This window comes from Chrysochloris asiatica, unplaced genomic scaffold, assembly GCF_000296735.1.
Source record: "Chrysochloris asiatica unplaced genomic scaffold, ChrAsi1.0 scaffold00004, whole genome shotgun sequence".
In the NCBI taxonomy this organism is placed as follows: domain Eukaryota; kingdom Metazoa; phylum Chordata; class Mammalia; order Afrosoricida; family Chrysochloridae; genus Chrysochloris; species Chrysochloris asiatica.
Genome location: NW_006408522.1, coordinates 9964284 through 9984792, shown reverse-complemented (window position 1 = coordinate 9984792; position 20509 = coordinate 9964284).

Below are 20509 nucleotides of genomic sequence, written 5' to 3'. Positions count from 1 at the left end.
TAGAATTTTTCCAATAACGTTTGGAAGCTCTCTCTCAATTTCCATACCACTTCCCAACTTCATTTAATAGTCACTGTAAGAAAATGCAAAAGTAATTTTAGGGCTACACCCAGTCCTCACTTATCAACATATTAGGTTCCAAAGGCCATGTCATTATGTGAAAATCAGGGTTGTTGGACAACGGAGGATGACTACATCATTACATAATTACCAAATGCTATCGTTACATAGCTACCAAACCACTGAGAACCAAGGCCAAGCCAAACCGACACATTATCTCAACCATCACAAACAGTGTTACTCTCGATTCTCACCTCAGCTTTGCTCCTTGGCAGACGTGCAACGTTAGTATTGGTACAGTCATGCAAAGTACTCGAATAGGAGTTGGTTTCTTTTTGTTTTGTTTTACCATTGTTGTAACTGCAAAATGTCAAATAACGAGATAGTCAGTAGTGAGGGTAAAATCTTCACAGCCCATAGATAATTTTCATGGGAAACTCTGATTTTTAGGAATGTTTGACAGATTTTATTTTCAAAGAATTATGAACTAGCATCCCAGATGTCTCGAGTACAATTTTTTGTAGATGCACTACTATAGAAATGTGTCACAAGCTATGGATTAAACACAGAAACCAGATAATCACAAAATATGAAAGCAAATGTAACACATTCTGAGAAGTGCAAGTATGAGTGCGTATTCAAACCCACCAGCTGCTCCTCGGAAACCTTATACAAGGTCACTGTGAGTCAGAACCAACTGGACAGCACTTAGCAACAATAAAAGCAGTGTTGAAACGCGCCTGACACGAGATCTGGTCTTAACAAAACTCTGATCAATTTTTTTGCAAAAAATAATTTCTTTTTCTACCTCCCAAAGGGTGCTCAGTTTCTGATGGATTCATATCCTCTGCTTTGATAGTTGAAAGGAAAGGCACTGTGGAAACCACCTTGTCATTTTCACACCTCTCCAGTGTTTGAGGGTAGAGGAATGTTCTCAGTGATTCTCTATTTATCTATAGGGTATATTACATCTGGAGGAGGGAGGGAGGGAGGAGCAGTGCCAGCTAATTCAAACACTTAGGAAGTCACTGTACTACCCTGCAGTTGGAGGAGTCCAAAGGAAGGCTTCTCAATCAACACCTCACTCCGCAGTCAACTCATCACAGGTGCACTTGGTCATGAGGCCCTCGTCATCTCAGAAGCAGATCTGGCTGCCAATTTCATTAGCTGCCATGACTCTGAACATAGTATAGCATTCGCACGCCAACCTAGAGCCCAGAACTCTGCGGCTGTTCAGATGAGAGCCCTTCTTGGTACCACTGTGACTCACACACACTGGTGACAGTAAGGCAGCAGGTGAAAGACTTTAAGTGTCACTAAGTTGGTTTCCAGTTGCTTCCGGGAGTGGCGGAGTGGGGTGTGTGTGTGGAATCTATGGTATATAAAAGTCTTACTTGTGAAACCTGGCACATTTTCCATTGTGCTCACAAGTCACAGAGAGAAGACCTGGCCATGTTGTCATGTTCTTAAGTGCTGCCTCCCACACTTCCAGGGATCTGAGACATACACAAACCTGGGGACATGAGTGTTTTGGAGACAAGGTATACACAGAATGCTCTACTCTGTATCTGAAACCCCTGCCAAGCACTTCAGCCCTGACATGCCACTCTTAGCTCTTCCAACTTCAGAGCATTCTGTTTTAGGAGTTGTCAATTAATTCAGCAGCATCCACTGGTTTTATGATGCTGATACACATCTACTAGAAAGGAGGCCAAGAGGAAGCAGTCACCTCCTTCACTATCTTCTGCAAACGATCTGACAGCTCCTGACCGCAGCCCCCTATGTTGCCGCTGGGTGTTTCTCCCTGTATTGTTTTTGATCGATCTGTCTAATTCGGATTGTGGCTCCACAGGACTGGATGAACACTGAAGTCCCATGAATATTAAAATAATAAACAGCAGTGCTCATTACCAGTAGGCTCCTCAGAGATCAACAGAATAGCAAACTCACCTGACCTTGGCCTTTGTCTCATTGTCAACTGAAAGCTCAAAATGCCATTTTGACATTTTTGCATAGTCATTTATGCTGACATTCCCCTCTATGTGGAATCAAATCTTCAATGTGAAAATCAATCTAGAAACATTCTGTTCACACATTTTAGGTATGTGCACCCAACGAGGTTACTGGCCACATCCTCTATGCGTTGTTGGGTCCTAATTTTAGCAGAACCTTAGTTTTACAATGAAATGGCTTTCTGAAGTGGGTATTGCCAAGTTCAGAATGCGAGCATCCTTACTGAGAAAAAGCATTTTCTTTTTCAACAGAGAAACCAACAGCCATGCACTAAAAGGTCTGAAAAAGAGTTGAGCTACCACAAAACAAACAAATACTCAACTCTGTTTCAGGAAGTTGAGAGAGGATCAAACAAGCCTCACTCTATTGAAGTTGTTGGAGAACATTTACCCTTACTTCAACCTTAGTTCCTGCTTGTGCTACTTGCTGGCTTTTTATACATCCACCTCAGGAGGGTGTTCCAACTTCAGGTTACTCACAAAATGTCTTCAGAAGATGACTGAAAATCCCTTCCCACTGGGAAAGGAGAGGCAGTGGAGGCACTGCCGATTCTGATTTGTTTCCAGATAAGGTTCAAATCACTGTTTTGCACTTGAGGGGAGGATAGCTCAAAAACTGGAGATAGGAATTCCACCGAGACAAGGTGCGAAAGCTTTCTCATGGTGTGAACATGGCTGTGAGGAGAATGTGGAATGAAACTTGGAAAAAACAGAGTCTATTTGTGGAGGCCCACTGAAGGTTTCTGCTTAGAAGGCGTTTGCAATTTTCTCCGCAGAGTCCGGGGCAGGAAGTTGGTACCCTGTTGGATTTCCAAGCAACTGATCGTCCGGAGTCCTGGTGTGGCACTGTAGGTTAATGAGCTGGACTGAAAAGTTAGTGTGAACTTCAAAGTCGGTGGTTCAAGTTCACCAGCCACTCCTTGGAAACCCTATACAGGATCGCTATGGGTCGGAACCAACTCAACGGCACTTAACAACAACAATGTTAACACCTTATAAACCATATTCTTGTTTCAGAAACACATAGCTTTCTGATTCTTGGCGTCCATCACTGTTATACCAATGTTTTGAGTGTTGTTTTTATCCTCATTTCATGGATTAGGTAATTGAGACAGAAGACTGAAAAACCAGATACAAGTTATACAATGAACACACAGACAAGCCAAGATTCGAACGTGGCTCTTTCTTCCTCTGATGATGTTTTTTCTAGTATGCCGCACTGCCTTCCAACAATATCGTTTCTGACAAGATTATTATCCATGGGAAGAGAAGGGAGAACCAAAGAGTTTTGATTAGGGAGCGTGCATAGGGTCGAGGGAAATGTTGTCAATTTGGTTGTTGTTACTATATCCCCATCTTTTCATGAAAACATACAGAGATTTCCTCTTCTACCTACTTACATGTCAGAACTCGCAGGAGAAATGTAAGGCCTGCCCTACGTATGGTGCAAGCACATGCCAGATAACCAAGAGACAAGAACGCCACTTTCTTGAGAAGTGTCCAACCTGAAGGATGTATGCACCTATGCATTCACAGGAAAGCCATATGCTGCTGGTCCTCGGAGAAGGTCCTAATGAGGGCTAACCACCCTTCAGCAAGAACACTTATCTTCCACAAGCAAAGATCTCCTATTTAGATGTCTCTCACTGCACACTTGCCTAGTTATAGGAGTATAAATATCCACTCGCTCACTCTGGAGATTACAAAAAGTAAGTCTTTGCAGAGCAACTCCCTTTTACAGCTCGTTTGCAAACTGTCATGCTTTTTCTCATTCTGATACAATCCAGTTTGGTTACACAAAATATGCAACTATTCTTTGGTACAAATCAGCCTGCTTCCCTGCTCTACTCCCAGACCCCGAGAACATCAAAATCCTGAAGTACATGGGCAACGGCTTTCCACTCCTGGAGGCTCCTGGGAGCTTTCCCACGAACGGAAGCAGATTTCTGCTCTCCCCTCCCTCCATCTTTTAAAAACTTGGTACAACATTACCATAAAGTTGACTATCCCTTTCAGAGTTTTGAATAGTCATCTTAGTCACCTAAATCTGAGAGAGATAAATTTACAGTCCACTTTAGGTTTATGTGGGGAGCCATAAATATATCAGACTTGAGCCCTGAGGCCTAGGATTTCATGGACCATTAAGCGTGTCCCCAGGTGGAAAGCTGCCGTGGCTGAGATTTGAGCTACACTGAAATAATCACATTCGGCCTGGTTTAAGAGAATGCAGTTCTGATCATAGAGGGTCCTATTCCCTGTACCACCACTCTGCCCACCAATTCTACCCTTCATCCTCTGATCATCTGCCTCCTTCATTATATTGTTAGGTCTTTGCAATTTGTTTCCCAGGCTCAAGAAAACAGAAACAAAACACCCAGTTACTTTTGCATTGACTCCAACTCATGATGACCACATGCGCGTCATGAACCTATGCTCCGAAGGATTTCCAGTAGCTGATATTCTTGGAAGTATATCCCCAGGTCTTTCTTCCAAGGCACCTAGGAATACATCATCCAGCCACTCTGCATGCTAGATAGCAGTCTGTCTTCCTCCTCCCTGGAGGGAGAGGCTGGGTGACATGTGGAAAGAATGGGTTTTTGGTGAGGCAGATTTGGATTTTATCCTGGACCAGTCATTTGTTGTTGTTGTTGAGTGCCATCGAGTTGGTTACAGCCCATAGTGACACTGTTTAGGGTTTCCAAGGAGTGGCTGGTGAGCTTGAACCACCCGACCTTGTAGTTCAAACCGACTTTGCATCCAGCGCATTAACCCACAGCGTCACACCAGGATTCGTTAACTATGAAATAATGAACAAGATACTTATCCCATCTTACCTGAACTTTTTCCAATGTGTAATTGTTAAAATAATAGTGTAAGGAAGGTATAGCTAGAGCCAGTGGATAGATATTGTTGGGAAGTCGATTTCCTGCTCAGCAGCCAGAAGCCATATTGGCTCAGAAATAGAACGGGCTTCCTTGAAAGGAAATGAAGAAGCAAATAAGCTCTAGTGGAGGCTTTTGTGCAGAAGCTGGATGCTGGTGGATTCTGGGAGTAGAGGGACATTTGGACTATTGCAAAGATCCGCTTGCTCACTCTGGAGATTATAAAAAGTAAGTCTTTGCTGAACAGCTTTGCTAATCTTGAATTATATGATGCAATGATTTGCATAAATGTCTTTCCAGAAAAGCCAAGAGGAAGCCTCTCAAAATTTCCTTTGGAGAAAAAAAAACAAAACAAAAACGAGGATTTTGTGTGTGTGTGTGTGTGTGTTTTTTCCCCTCATTTCCATTTTTCTTCTAGAATACTAATCCTTTCCATGTTTTTTCCCCTCCACTCAAGTTAGTTGGTAGAGAATTGTGTTTCCATTGAGCGCACAGAACACATCTAACTATTTGGAAACATTTAACACAAACCACATGGCCATAAGTTTTAATTACTTCCCATTACACAAATTGTTCCATTTTTAGAAAAATCAGAATGTTCTTTGCTTGCTTTCCTTCTCCCTATTGTTCCTCTGACCGACTCGGGGGGTCTTCCCAGTCTTGTTTCTTGCTGTCTAGGCCGTGACACCTGCCAATAAAAGTGATGACAGACTGATGCTCACATAGGTTTCCACCCACAGAATCCCCTTCATAATCGCCAGGGTTCAGCCCGTGAGGCTGATCTGAGAGGCACTGGTCTTGTACTGGAGATTTTCTACTAGGGGCTTCCTGTTCTAGAGGTGATGAGCTGCTTTGAAAGTTAATGTTTGAGTTTGCTAGGGGAAATGACCTATGAACCTGCAGATGATTCCCAACTGATAAGGTGAAGCCAAAGCCCTTCTCGTTGTCCTTGAGTTTGCTTGGGAAATTGGATGCCATGTTTGAATCATAGATGCAAGAACATCCTTTAGGGTAGTGTGTGTGTATATTAGAACATGCTCATGGTGTGAAGCAAATCTTGTGTACTTTATAATACAATCCTTTTTGTTTGGCCAAAGTGAACACCAGCCTTAAATGGAAGGAGGATCACAGAAGATAAAGAAAGGGCATCATACAGCAATGGGTGAGAGGAATGCTCCACCCAAGACTGCCATCTTAACTTTCATCGCAGGATGACTCTCACTGTTGATGGCACATCCATCAGCCAGGCATTGTGACAACAGGTGCTTGTACCAAGATGGTCGTATTTATTCCACCAGCTACTATTACCCCATTCTATAGGAGTGCTGGCGTAACACTGTAGAATAAGCACCAAACTGCGAATTACAAGGCCAGTGGTTCAAACCCACTAGCCTCTACCTGGAAATCCTACACAGGGTTGATGTGTCAGAACCAATTCGACAGCACTTACCAACAACACTAGATGATGCTCAGAGGGGCTGAATGCCTTGCTCACAGCCACGTGACTCCCATATGGTAGAGCTGTAATCTGAGGCCAATTCATATGCCTATGGGCTTTTTTGGACACTCTTCTGTTTTGGTGGCTTTCTCAGGGCAAGGTGTGACTCTGCCCACCTTGCAGGCCCCGTTTCAGATATCTTATTTTCTGCTATTTGTGTCTGAATTCTTCCATCTCCAAATGGGTTCTCTTACTTTCTTAAAATTATAATTTATGTTTCAGACACCTTAGTGTGTCATATTTTACATTTTGGATTTTTAAAGATACAAGGAACTTTAGAGACAAAACCTCAGTGAGAACCCAATCTGCGTAGTCAACACTTACAATGAGGAAGTGGCTATTTCTTTCCCATGAAAACTACGTCTTTCAAGAACTGGGGTTTAGAATGTCTATTATTTTCATTAAAGAAAGTTGCTCACTAAAAACTTCTGAATAAAGTTTCTCACTGGCTGTGGACAGAAATGTCTTATTTCTTCCCATTTGTAAAAATCATGCCTGAATCCCTCCTGCCCTGCCAAAAGATGCCTCTATCTTAATCCCTGGAACCTGTGAATAGAATGCTTTATTTGAAAACTCTACGGAGCAGCTGCACTATGTGTACATGGGGTTACTATCACCTGCAGGACTCAACTTGAATGCAACTAACAACAACAACATTGCAAAAGGGACTTCAAAACTGTGCTTACATTAAGGATTTTCAGATAGGGAATTTATGCTGGATTTTCCATGTAGGCCTACTGTAATCATAAGGATTTTTATCAGCGTGTAAAAGACACTGAAGATGATGTGAAGGTGGGAACAGGACAGAAAGAGACACAGATATGCTACATTTCTACCTTTGAAGATAGTGAGAGGGACCACAAACCAAGGAATTCGGGGACCTCTGGAAAAAGATGAAAATGGATTCTCTCCTAAGTGTCTCCAGAAAGAAGAAACTCTGCTAAAATAGCGGTTTTAGCGCCACGAAACTGATGTCAGATTTCTGGCCTCCAGAACTCTAAGAGAAAAAAAAAAAATGTGTTGTTCTAAGCTACGAGGTTTGTGGTAATTTGTTATAACAGCAATAGGAGAGGAATACATTTGGTTACCATTTATTGCTCCTTCTTGTGTCTAACTCTATAGAGTTTAGCATATAATCTTGTTGTTATATAATTGTTGTTGTTGTTGTTGTGAAATGCCCTTGAGTTGGTTCTAAACCATAGCGATATAGGGTTTCTGGGAGCAGCTGGTGAGCCTGAACCTCCGACCTTGCAGTTCAAACGGCTTTGCAGTCTGGCGCATTAACCCACAGCACCAAGCCAGGATGCGTAAATTAAGATTGGTTAAATGAATTGGAATTGTAAAAGAAGGAAGTCATGAGAATATTGTTGTTCAATGCCCTCAAGTCATTTTCAACTCATAGTGACCCCTGTCTAGGGTTTCTGAGGAGAAGCAGGTAGTTTTAAACCGCTGACCTTGAGGTTCAAACCGACCTATCAGTCCAGTGCATTATCCTGTGGCTCCACACCAGTATTCTGTCATGAGCATAGAGTACGCCAAATTCATGGCAACCCTTCTGTTTTAAAGTAAGTATTCCCTGTTTCTGAGGGTGAGAACATTTCTTTAAGGCTCAACTGGGAATAGAGTTACTTAAGTATCTATGATGAACTTTGTATTAGCTCTTTTGTGGGAGCAGGTGGAGTAGACCATGTTGTGTTTATTGTCAAGTGTCATCGAGTCTGACTCACAGTGACCCTGTACAGGGTTCCTAAGGAGCGGTTTGTGGGCTCAAACTGACCTACCTAGTGATTCAGTGCTTATCCTATGGTGCTACAACAGGATCTAAGTTGTTGTTGTTGCTAAGTGCTATTGAGTCGGTTCCAATCATAGTGATCCTGTATAGGGTTTCTGAGGAACGGATGGTGGGTTTGAACTGCCGATATTGTGCTTCAAACCCACCTTGTGTTCCAGTTCTTTTCCTATAGCGCCACACCAGGACGCCATAGGGCATGTTAAACAACTGTTCACAGCCCAATTGCTTTAAAAACAAATACATAATACTTCAACAGACTCAATGCACCAGAGAGATGGGATTGGGCGGGGAGTCAGAGGGGGTGTGTGAGAAAGAGGCAGCGTTGATTCTATCAATTGTTGTTGTTAAGTACCTTTGAGTTGGTTCCGACTTAAAGCGACAACACTGTTTAGGGTTTCTTAGGAGCAGCTGGTGGGTTTGAACAGCTGATCTTGTGGTTTGCAGTCTAGTGCTCATCCTACAGCCCCATACCAGGAGTCCAGCTAACAAATACCAGCACATGAAAGCATGCTTAGTGTCTACCAGGCAGCCAGTCAGTCAGTAAATGCAAGGATGGATGACATTTTAGAGCCATGTATAAATGGGACCACCCCCCCCGCCCCCAGAGCAAAGCAAGTAATCCCTTCTGAAATAGAAGCCCGTTTTCCACCACCTTCTACCTCCTCCACCTCTGTGGATATTAGTTTTTATTAGATTGTACTCTTAGAGCAAAAGAGAGTACTTTCAGTCCCCCACACAGCTAGGTGCACAGACCTGTCAACATGCCACCTGTGCTTTGGGCTCAGAGATTGCAGACCGCACAGATATAGACCTCACTTTATCTGGCACCCTGGTTCCTGTCCGCTATTTTAGCTCATTTAATTTCAAGGAAAATAAATGAAATCTTCCTGGTTCTTTGTAGTCCCTTAAGGAATTTAACACTTAGTGGCAACATTATATTAGCAGTTTACAGTAACTCCTCATTCAAGATTATTTTAGATATATCATGGAGGTAAAATCAGTATACTTTTCTGGTAGCGTAGTGGTTACGAATTGGGCTGTGAATTCCAAGGTCAGCAGTTCGAAACTACTAACTGCTCAGCGGGAGAAAGATGAGGCTTTCTGTTCCCGTAAAGATTTACAGCCTTGGAAATCCTGTTCAGGGTTGCTACGGGTCGGAACCGACTCGACGGCACTTAACAACAACAACAACAAGAATTTAGATAATCTATATATTTCTGAGATATAGGAGCTGAGGAAAATTAATGACAAAGAAATAACTCTAGCTCTTCCAATTCAGTATCTACTTGGCTCTTAGAATTATAATAAAGGGAATCATAATCTAGTTCTGGTATGGTGCTGTGGGTTGATGTGCTGGACTGCAAGGTCCAGTGGAACCACAAGGTCAGCGGTTCAAACTCACCAACCACTTCTTGGGGACCCTGTACAGGGATACCATGAGTCAGACGCAACTTGACGACACTTAACAATAACAACAACAATCTAGTTCTGCTACTTGATTCCACAGATGACCAAAACAAGGCCAGAAGGAGTTTCTTGAGATCACAGAGCCATGTAGCAGCAGATGAGGACTGACACTCAGGCTTTTGGAGTCCCTCAGTGCAATGTGTGTACCCTTCTGCCTCATTTCACTAGATGACGATACAAGGAGCATTGTTGTTGTTGTTGTTGTTAGGTGCCGTTGAGTTGGTACCGACCCATAATGACCTTATGCACAGCTGAACCAAACACTGCCTGATCCTGGGCCAACCTCACTGCTGTTGCCACGCTCAAGTCCATCAATGCGGCCACTTAGGAGCATGGAAGCACACAAAACTAAATCAGACACAAATGCTGCCTTCAAACTGTTTACAGTCTAGCAGCGCACAGAACACACACACACACACACACATATATATATATACTAAAAATTATGAGACCAAATAAACAGAACTGTTATTGTTAAGTGCCATTGAGTCAGTTCCGCCTCACAGAGACCCTGTAAATGGTTTCCAAAGTGCAACTGGTGGGTTTGAACTGCTGATCTTGTGGTTTGCAACTACTCCACAAAGAAAGGTATAAATCAAAAAGAAATCTTGAAATCATTGACTCCTGAGGTTATTTAAAACATTTTTTTTTTCTCCTAACAATAGTCATCAAACTTGTGAGCTATTGAACTTCCTCTTTTTTTTTTTTTTTTTTGCATGATTCCTCGAAAACAAGTACTTGGAATGTAACTAAGTTAAGGATTTCACAACACATGCTATTTGAGTATCAGATTTGAAAAAATAAACAATAGAGCCAGACCACATGGTGCATGCTGGCTGGAATCTTCTGGCCAGGTATCTCCCCATCTGCCTAGGCAAGCCAAATCAAATGAGGAATTGACTTAAAAAGGAGTAAAGAATTAATCCACTGACCACCATCTCAGGAGCCCAAGAGTCTTTCTCCTCCCGATAAGTAGTAGCTTACTCTAAAATAAAATTCCTACATTCAAGTTAGGATGGGCAGAGGAAAGCCTTTTGTTTGGGAACAAACTACAAGGAGAGATTATTACCCACTAGAGACTCTCTTCTTGGTATAGTTAGAAGAATAGAAAGACCAGTGAATAGTGGGATTTGTGAGAAATGTGGGTCATGTGTCTGCAGCATTCGTTGCTTGAAGAATTGGCTGTGTTGTTGGCACATAAAACTGTGAATATTAGGAACCACAAATCTCCAGAGTTTTCTGAACAAAGTAAAAGACTTCATCTACAAATCCCCAGGGTGGAGATCAACTCAAAGAAGAAACTCCAAAGCTACCTCTTCAACTCCTCTTCTTTCTTTCTTCTGTCCACCTACCCCTTCCTCTTCTCAAGTTTTGGGCATCTTAGGGGGTCTGATTGTAGCTTCTGACTCTTCTGCCAAGCCCCCAAAGAAAACAGGCACTAGCCATTAGGACTGCCAACTAGGAACCCGCAAGTAGCTTGGACAATGGGATAAACCCTATTTCCATGAGCACAGCCAAGAGACATGAATTCTTTCCCTCATGCCTCCATGAAGGAAGGACTGGAGGAATTACTCTTCCACTGGAGTGGGCTGCATTTGGAGGGTCCTGTAGAAACAATAAAGCTAATTCTTGAGAAGCTGAGCCAGAGCCAGGATCTTTTATAAACTTCTTCTTGGGAGCCTGATAGTGAAATAAAATACATCTTAATTCTAGACTCCTATGTAGGATTGTGGTATTTTATCTTGGCTTCAGGAGATTTCTTTTAGAAAGTATAATTCAAGAAAAATACACAACGATGTAATTAGTTTTTCAAAACTTCAGGATTAAGTACACTTTGGTGGTGGTGGTGGTGGTGGTATGCCATAGAGTCAGTTCTGACTCACAGCAACCCTATGTACAACAGAAGGAAACACTGCCTGGTTTTGTACCAGCCTCACAATTGTTGTGTTTGAGTCCACTGTTGCTGCCAATGTGTCAATCCATCTTGTTGGGGTCTTCCTCTTTTTCATTGACCCTTTACTTTTCCAAGTATGATGTCCTATTCCAGGGCCCAACTGATAACATGCCCAAAGTATGTGAGATGAAGCCTTGCCATCCTGGCTTCTAAGGAGCATCATGGGTGCATGTCTTCCAACACAGGTTTGTTTGTGTTTCTGGCAGTCAACGTGGCATGTTCAATATTCTTCTCCAACATCATAATTCAGATGCATCAAGTCTTCTATGGTCTCCCTTATTCACTGTCCAGCTTCACATATACCCATTGAAAACCCCATGCATGGTTCTTCTCTGAAACCTGTCAGGTGGGATCATCATGAGTCGGAATTGACTTGAAAGCAATGGAGTTTTTTTCTTTTCTTCTTTTTTTTCTTTGGTATTCCTTGGGTATCAACAGACCAGAGTTCTAAGGACTGGGCAAGAAAACCAAACTATTTAGTTAGTCCATCCATAGACCACACTAACAAGGCAAGTCCTGCCATCCATATTTCTATTTTCCTATCTATTTGTCTAACTATTTTTTTTTTTAGGAATCAAAGGGTTGCTGTCTGTAAAATCCTTGAAGAGACTGGATGAAAATTATTTTGTAAGTGGCCATTTGATTCTCTACTTTATCTCCCTGAGTACAAAGCAGATAAACGGTTAGCAACTAACTGAAGTTTTAACTACAAATGCTAACATCCACATTTTTTTCTCATTTGAAGAAAATCTGCCCTATTTCACTTGATATTTGGAATTTCAGCTGAAACATCAAAGCCCTTCAGAAAGGCATTCTGGAAGAGGCTAAGGGTCCTTGGAAGAACTATTGGTTCCGTAGTTACAGTGCTTGTCTACTAACCTGAGGGTTGGCATTTCAAACCCAGTAGTTCCTCTGCAAGAAAAAGACATGGCATTCTGCTTCCATAGAGATTTACTGCCTCAGAATCACTGTGGGGCAGTTCTCCTGTGTCCTGAAGCATTGCTTTGAGTTGGAATTGACTCGACGACAGTGGATTGGTTTTTGTTGTTGTGGTTGTTGAGGGTCTTCATGGAGTCCCTTGGCCCAGCGTCTCCTCTTTCAGCCTTGATTGTCATTTAAGTCTATTGATCTGCCCCTGACAGAAAGTCCACGGGAGTCAGAAGGGGGGAAAAAAACCCACACTGTGAACCTGCTGCAGAAGCCTTAATAAGAACGAAATTAAAAATGATCACTTCTGGGACTTATCACACAACTTGGAAATGGTGTTCAGCAAAAGAAAAGATAATTTGGGGCCACACTATGCGGAATGAACATCTGACATGCAGCCACTGGTCTGGATTTAGAAAGCTGCTTTGATCCCCAGAGAGGAGATTGTTAATGAGTATTTTACAGAACGAGATCGAGGTAGCGTGATAGAGTCGGAAGGGTACTGGTTTCAAAGAGCTCCAGCCATGCTGCACGTTAGTAAATAGCCACTGGGTTCGAACAAGGCACTTCATACCTCCCTGCATAATAAGCTCATTCCTAATATGGGTGGTGGGGACCCCAGATTAACTCCCTAACTCCTTTCTATTCTCAAATTTAGACCTTTTGGACCAGATCACTGAAAAGATTAAAAAAACAAGATGAACTAAAGATGAAATGGTGGTGAGGGAACCTTATTATAAAAGGTAATTTTTCTTATTTGTAGGCTAACCATCCATGCATAATTTATATAACATTGCATACCTTTTGTATAGTTTAAGACATCACTCAACTCCTTGAATTTGATATACTCATTCTTGTTACTTCCTTCTTACTAATTACTAATTACCCAAAGTAATCAAACACCAAATGTAAAAGTAAACATTTTATAAATCACTGAAAACAGGACGTAAAATAAAAATTTACTAATTATATGAAAAACATTCACACTGATACAAAAATTGAATAGTATAATATGTCCCTATCTCTGGTATTTTGCCATTCTAGTTCCCAACCCCACCCCAACATACTTTTTTTCTGGAATATTTTAAGGTATATTTCAGATCTCTTGTCATTTCTATATTTGTTAGAGAAAATGTCTTTATCTCTAACAAATAAAGATTTTAAAAGACTATCATGCTGTTTTTAAGACTGCCAATATTTTAAAATACCTCCCTAATATCATCTAAGGAGCTCTGGTAGCATAGTGGTTACAAATCGGGCTGCAAGCCGCAAGGTCAGCAGTTCGAAACTACCAGTGGTTCCGCGGGAGAAAGACGAGGCGGTCTGCTCCCGTAAAGATTTACAGCCTCGGAAACCCTGTGTAGGGTCGCTATGAGTTGGAACCGACTCCACGGCACATAACAACAACAATATCATCTAAAATACTAGCTCATATTCAAATTTCCCAAATTGTCTAAAGCATCTTCTTTTCAGTTTTTGATTGAGTCAGTATCTGAACAAGGTAAGAAGTGAAATAGATTTCATCCAATTCATAATACTGTGCTCTCTTTTCCCTTTTTCTTTTTAAAGTAGTCCTTTTAGACACAATATCTTACAAAAACAGATAATGGGAAGATTGGCTTCAGAGCTGCTAAATATTGCACTGTTTGAAATGTCTGGTTCTATGACTCCCATATACACATAAATGCTCAGGACTAATAACAAGTAATTCTCATACTTTCCAAAATGCATAAGCGTAATCACAGACAACGAGTTAATGCTTTAATGGTATCTGGTTAAACTTTATAAAAGCCCAAGAAAGAATATATCAAACATCCTCACAACCTGTATATTATTCTGCTAAAAGCAGAACTTCCTAGACCATAACATAGTCCTATAAAAGTCAATGTCGCTTTGTTGTTGCTAAGTGCCATCAAGTTGATTCCAACGCATAGCAACCCCGTGTGACAGAGATGAATGGCCATCATAGAGATTTCTTGGCTGAAATCTTTAGTGAAGCAGATCACTAGGTCTTTGTCCCTTAGAGCTGTTGAACGGGAAATAACCACCCACCTTTAGGGTAGCAGACAACACTTAATTGATTGTGAAACTGGTGTTGTTGTTAAGTGCTGTTGAGGTGGTTCCGACTCATATTGACCTTGTATAGGGTTTCTGAGGAGCAGCTGGTGGGTTTGAACTGCCAACCTCATGATTCAAATAGACCTTGTGGTCCAGTGCATTATTCTGCAGCACCGCACTGTTGTTGTTTTTGTTAAGTGCCGTCGAGTTGCTTCTGACACACAGAGTACTGTATAGGGTTTCTGAGGAGTGGCTGGTTCAAACTGACCTTGGGGTCCAGTACATTAACCTGCAGTGCCATGCCAGAATTCCACACTTTTGTTGTTAAGTGGTGTCAAATTGGTTCCAACTCATAGTGATCCTATATAGGGTTTCTAAGAAGCTGCTGGTGACTTTGAACTGCTAACCTTGTAGTTCAAACCAACCTTTGGGTCCAATGTTTTATCCCAGAGCACTGCACCAGGATTCCAGAGCTCCTCAAATGTGGCTTTATCTGAACTTTAAAAAGAGAGAGTCCGGTGTGATACTTGGGTTAATGCGCTGGACTGCAAGGTCGATTTGAACCACAAGGTCAGCTGTTCAAGCTCCTCGGAAACCTTCTACAGACTTGCTATGAGTCAGAACATTGGAACCGACTTGTCTGCACTTAAAAACAATAACAACTCCAAAAAGAGAGAGAGATCCGGTGAAGAATACGTTACAAGTTATTTCCAAGTGAAGGCAAATTGATGTAACATTAAAGGGAAAATATCAGTTTCCCAGAGAGTCAGATCTTAGCAACCTGGGGACTGTCTGGAGTGCTAAGAGCCCTAAACTGTCTTGGACTCAGATTTTAGGGAAAGAAGGTTTGGGGAAAGAAGGAAGCCAGTTTCTCCATTCAGCTTCCAGGAGGCCTCTCTGGTAACACACAGGCACCGCTGTGACTCATCACTAGAAATACTGTTTTATAACACAAGCCTGTGTTTTGTAACATACACCGAAAGAAAAAAAAAAGAAAAGGAGACTATTTAGAAACCCAAACCAAGCCCTGCATCTGGGCATGTGTAGCAAGATCTGAAGATGTCAGAGTGGCTATTGAATCCAGATCAAGTAGGAAAGTTCTTATCCCTTTCTTTGGCAAGAACATGGAGGTGCCCGGCTCGTGCCCACAGGAGGGACAACCATGAATTTCATTTCCTTAAAACAGAAGCATTTTCAGACTTGTGTTTTCCTGGACAGCTGCCTGATGGCTGTAATACATAATAAGGGCGTGGGACTCTCAGTAATGTGAATCACTCACAGAAATTCTGGCAAAAAAAAAAAAAGTGGAGTTATGTTTTTCCAGGAAAAAAATTAAGGAGCAGATTCATCCTGTCCATTGAAAATAGCAATTACTTCACATTTCAGCTCATTAGTTTATATATATATATATATATATATATATATATATGGAGTTCTGGTAGCATAGAGGTTACGAATTGGGCTGTGAACCTTAAAGTCACCAGTTTGAAACTACCAGCTGTTCCAGGGGAGAAAGATGAGGCTTTCTGCGCCCGTAAAGATTTACAGCCTTGGAAACCCTGTACAAGGTCACTATGAGTCGGTTCTGACTCCAAGGCACATAACCAACCAACCATTATATATATTTGTTGTTGTTGTTGTTAAGTGCGGTCGAGTCGGTTCCGACCCATAGTGACCCTGGATAGGGTTTCTGAGGAGCAGTTGGTGAGCTTGAACTGCCAGCCTTGCAGTTCAAACGGCTTTGCAGTCTGGCGCATTAACCCACAGTGCCACACCAGGACTCCATATATATATAAAACCCTGTAATTTGGGTTAACTATCAGAATGTGTTGCGAAGAAGAGGTAGAGTTGCACAATGTATACAAATGGATGGGTTGGGTCAGACATAATCTGTGGAAATGGCAAATTCAGATGAGTTACTTGATATAGCATACATGGGTTCCTCTCCCAAGAGTTAGTTACAGGAGATTGTCCTGCCCGGGATTTTGCCACTTGAAAAGCTGCTATCAGTTGGGACCTTGTAATTATTATGGTAATGCCTGGGGCAGACAGATCAAGGGGCTATTGATATCCATGGCAGATTCAAAATTCCTTTCTCAGGGACTCAGACACAGGGATCTGGAGAAGAATGGCTGGGGACTTTCCCAGGTACAGATTGCTGGAACCATGGAAGCTTTTAGAGCAAGGTAAAGGGTTTCTCCAATCTATTAATTCTATTTGAAAAAGGGAAAGAGTTATCTGAATTAATTGCACTATCCATCTGAAAGGGCCCCCTCTTTTCCAGGGCAGAGGTACAGAAACTCAACCTTGGAAAGCTATGGAAGATTTCATTCCATTTCGAGAACCCCTGACTCCACCTGAACTCTAGAAGGCTGGGTGTGTGTCTGAACATCCAGCACCTGTGAGATCTGTAAGGTGTCTATAGCTTCTCAGGTCAGGGGGAGAGGAGATTCGGATCTGTGGAAATCCCAGATCCATGAGGCTTTAGAATGTTAGTGCTGGTGTTGGGGAAATGTATTTTGAACAAAGACAGAAACAGTAGAAATGTTTAGCTCTTTCTCATACAGATAATACTCCATTAAGACAGTTTGGGTTTCTGATATCGGGATTTCCCATTCTTAGAAGTATGTTGTTGTTGTTATTGTTAGGTACCTTCCAGTTGGTTCTAATTGATAGTGACATTATGCACAACAGAACGAAATGCTTTTCAGACCTGCGCCATCCTCATAATCATTGTTAATCTTGAGACTGGTGTTGCTGCCACTATGCCAATCCATTTCATTGAGGGTGGTGGTGGGGCTTCCTGTTTTTCCCTGGTCCTCAACTTTACCAAGCATAATGTCCTTCTCCAGGGACTGGTCCCTCCTGACAAAGTCTGACCATCCTGGCTTCTAAGGAACATTCTGGCTGTAATTCTTCCAACACAGATTTGTTTGTTCTTCTAGCAGTGCTTAATAATTTTAGTATTCTTTTCCAACACCATAATTGAAATGCATCCATTCTTTTATGGTCTTTCTTATTCATTGTCCAACTATCACATGCATATAAAGTTATTGAAAATACCATGGCTTTGGTCAGGCACACCTTAGTCCTTGAACTGACATCTTTGCTCTTGAACACTTTAAAGAGGTCTTGTGCAGCATATCTGCCCAATCCAATACATCGTTTGATTTCATGACTGCTGCTTCCATGAGTGTTGATAATGCATTCAAGCAAAATGAAGTCTTTGGACAACTTCATCTTTTCTCCATTTATCATGATGTTATTTATTGGTCCAGTCATGAAATTTTTAATTTTATTTACAGTGAGGTGCAACTCATCTTGAAGGCTGTGATCTTCCATCTTCATCGTAAGTATTTTAAGTCCTCTTTGGTTACAGCAAGCAAGGTTATATCATTTGCAGATTGCAGATTGTTAATGCGACTTCTTTCAATCCTTATACCAAGTTTTCCTTCATATAATCCAATTTCTTAGATTATTTTCTCAAAGTACAGATTGAATAATTATGGTGAAAGAATACAACCTTGACACACACCTTTCCTGATTTTAAACCATTCAATGTCCCCTTGTTCTGTTCAAATGACTGATTCTTGGTCTATGTACAGGTTCTTCATGAACACAGTTAAGTGTTCTGGAATACTCATTCTCCACAATGTGGTTCATACTTGAAAGCCTTTGCATAGCCAATAAAGCCCAGATAAACAGTTTTCTGGTATTCTCTGCTTTTACCAAGATCCATCTGACATCAATAATGATATCCCTCATTCCATGATCTTCTCTGAATCCAGCTTGAACCTCTGGTCGTTCTCTGTAAATGTACTGTTTGTTGTAGCCATTAAAAAAATTATCTTTAGCAAAATTTTACTTGCATATGCTATTAATTATATTGTCATATGATTTCCACATTCTATTGGGTTACCTCTCTTTGGAATGGGCACAAATATGTCTCTCTCCCAGTTAGTTGGCAAGGTAGCTTAGCTGACTTCCAAATTTCTTGGCATAAATGAATGAGTGCCTCCTGTGCTGCATCACTTTGTTGAAAGGTTTCAAAACTTGAATTTCATCTATTCCTGGGGTCAGTTCTTTGCCAGTACCTTCAGCGGACCTTGGATTCTCCCTTCTGTACCATTGACTCTTTTTTTTAAAGGTTTTTATTGTGAATTGAGTAAAAGTATACAGGGCAGATCATCAGTTTTATATTCAACAAATCATACACCTTGTTTCATTACAATGAATTATATTCCCTCCATGTACCATCAGTTAAAGGAGCTCTAGTAGCATAGTGGTTACGAATCGGGCTGCTAATCTCATGGTCAGCAGTTCGAAACTATCAGCTGTTCTGCAGGAGAAAGATGAGGCTTTCTGCTCCCGTAAAGATTTACACCCTCGGAAACCCTGTACAGGGTCGCTGTCAGTTGGAACCGACTTCATAGCACATGACAAAAACAACAACAACAACCATCAGTTAACAGTGTTTCTTTCTAATCACTTTAGTTTTTTTTTTTAAACACTCAGGCATATATAATAATTTATACCACCAAAGGGCATATTCTGCAAGGCTGCCTCCTGGCTGCCAGCTCTCAGTCCCTCTCTGCCCATGAATCCAGAGTCCTCAAATGCTCCCTCTCTCCATGTCCTTATCTCTGCCTCCATCTCTGGTGTTGCTGCTTCTCTGGATAAGGTCTCACATTCCACTTGTGCTCTGCTCCCTTGATGATCCTAGGGTCCTTTGTATCTGGATTTAAGATTAACCACTCTCCTGTTTTTGTTACAAAACTTCTACTTTTACAACTGTGACAGTTGCACTTAGCCATGATAACAATTGTTGTTGTTGTTGTTGTTAAGTGCCGTCGAGTCGGTTCCGACCCATAGCGACCCTGTACAAGGTTTCCAAGGGTGTAAATCCTTATGGGAGTAGAAAGCCTCATCTTTCTCCCGCGGAGCAGCTGGTAGTTTCGAACCGCTGACCTTAAGGTTCGCAGCCCAATTCGTAACCACTACGATTACTCACTATTAAATCCTAAGACTCTTAACCCCATCTTTTTTCACCAGACCCATCCAGATAAGATGAAAACTATTCAGTGGCGACTCTTCTCCCCCCACATACTATTAAACTAAATCTCCCTTGAAATCTTGTAAGCCAGTTACTTCGTGCCTTTATCACCCCCTCATTTAGGTAGCCAATGTCTGAGTTGCCCATCCTTATCTACCCTTTGTACAGAGAGGATAGCATTGATATTTGATATGTTGGTATTTAGAGTCACTACCCCCATTAGTATAGGTCAGGTTCATCAAATTGTAGCAATTTACCTTAGTTTCCTTTATCAAAAAAGTTTTTTTTTTCATTTTTCCATAGTTGAGTTCTGATTATCAAGCCATCAAGGCTAGGTCAAATAGGTACTAACTTCAAGTTTGGGTGTTCTTGTGCATATCTCCTCACTTCCTATCAGCTGGATGCTTCACTCTCAGCTCTAGCCCTCTGTGGCTATGTTCTTGTCCATGGATTGTTGTCCCTAGGTCTCATCACACTTTGGACCAACAAGCCCTTCCTCGTCTCTCTTATCTCCAGATCAACAGGTGTCGATGGAATGTGGTTGAACTTAGCCCATTTATTCATTGCTGCCTTTCCCCCTCTTCCACTCACCAGTAGACTAATGTGGTTGCCAGCAAGCTTACATGTCTGCTCGTGTGTTCCCTTTGAGATGCCGTTTTAAACTGGGGTTTATCCTGAAGGAACTTGATTGCTTTCCTTGATGGCTTCCCAGCAAACAGCTTGCTTATTCTTGTAGTAGCCAGTCATACTGACATTTTTGTTTTGGGTTTTTCCTGATGATCTTTCTTTGAAGATGTATCTTCTGT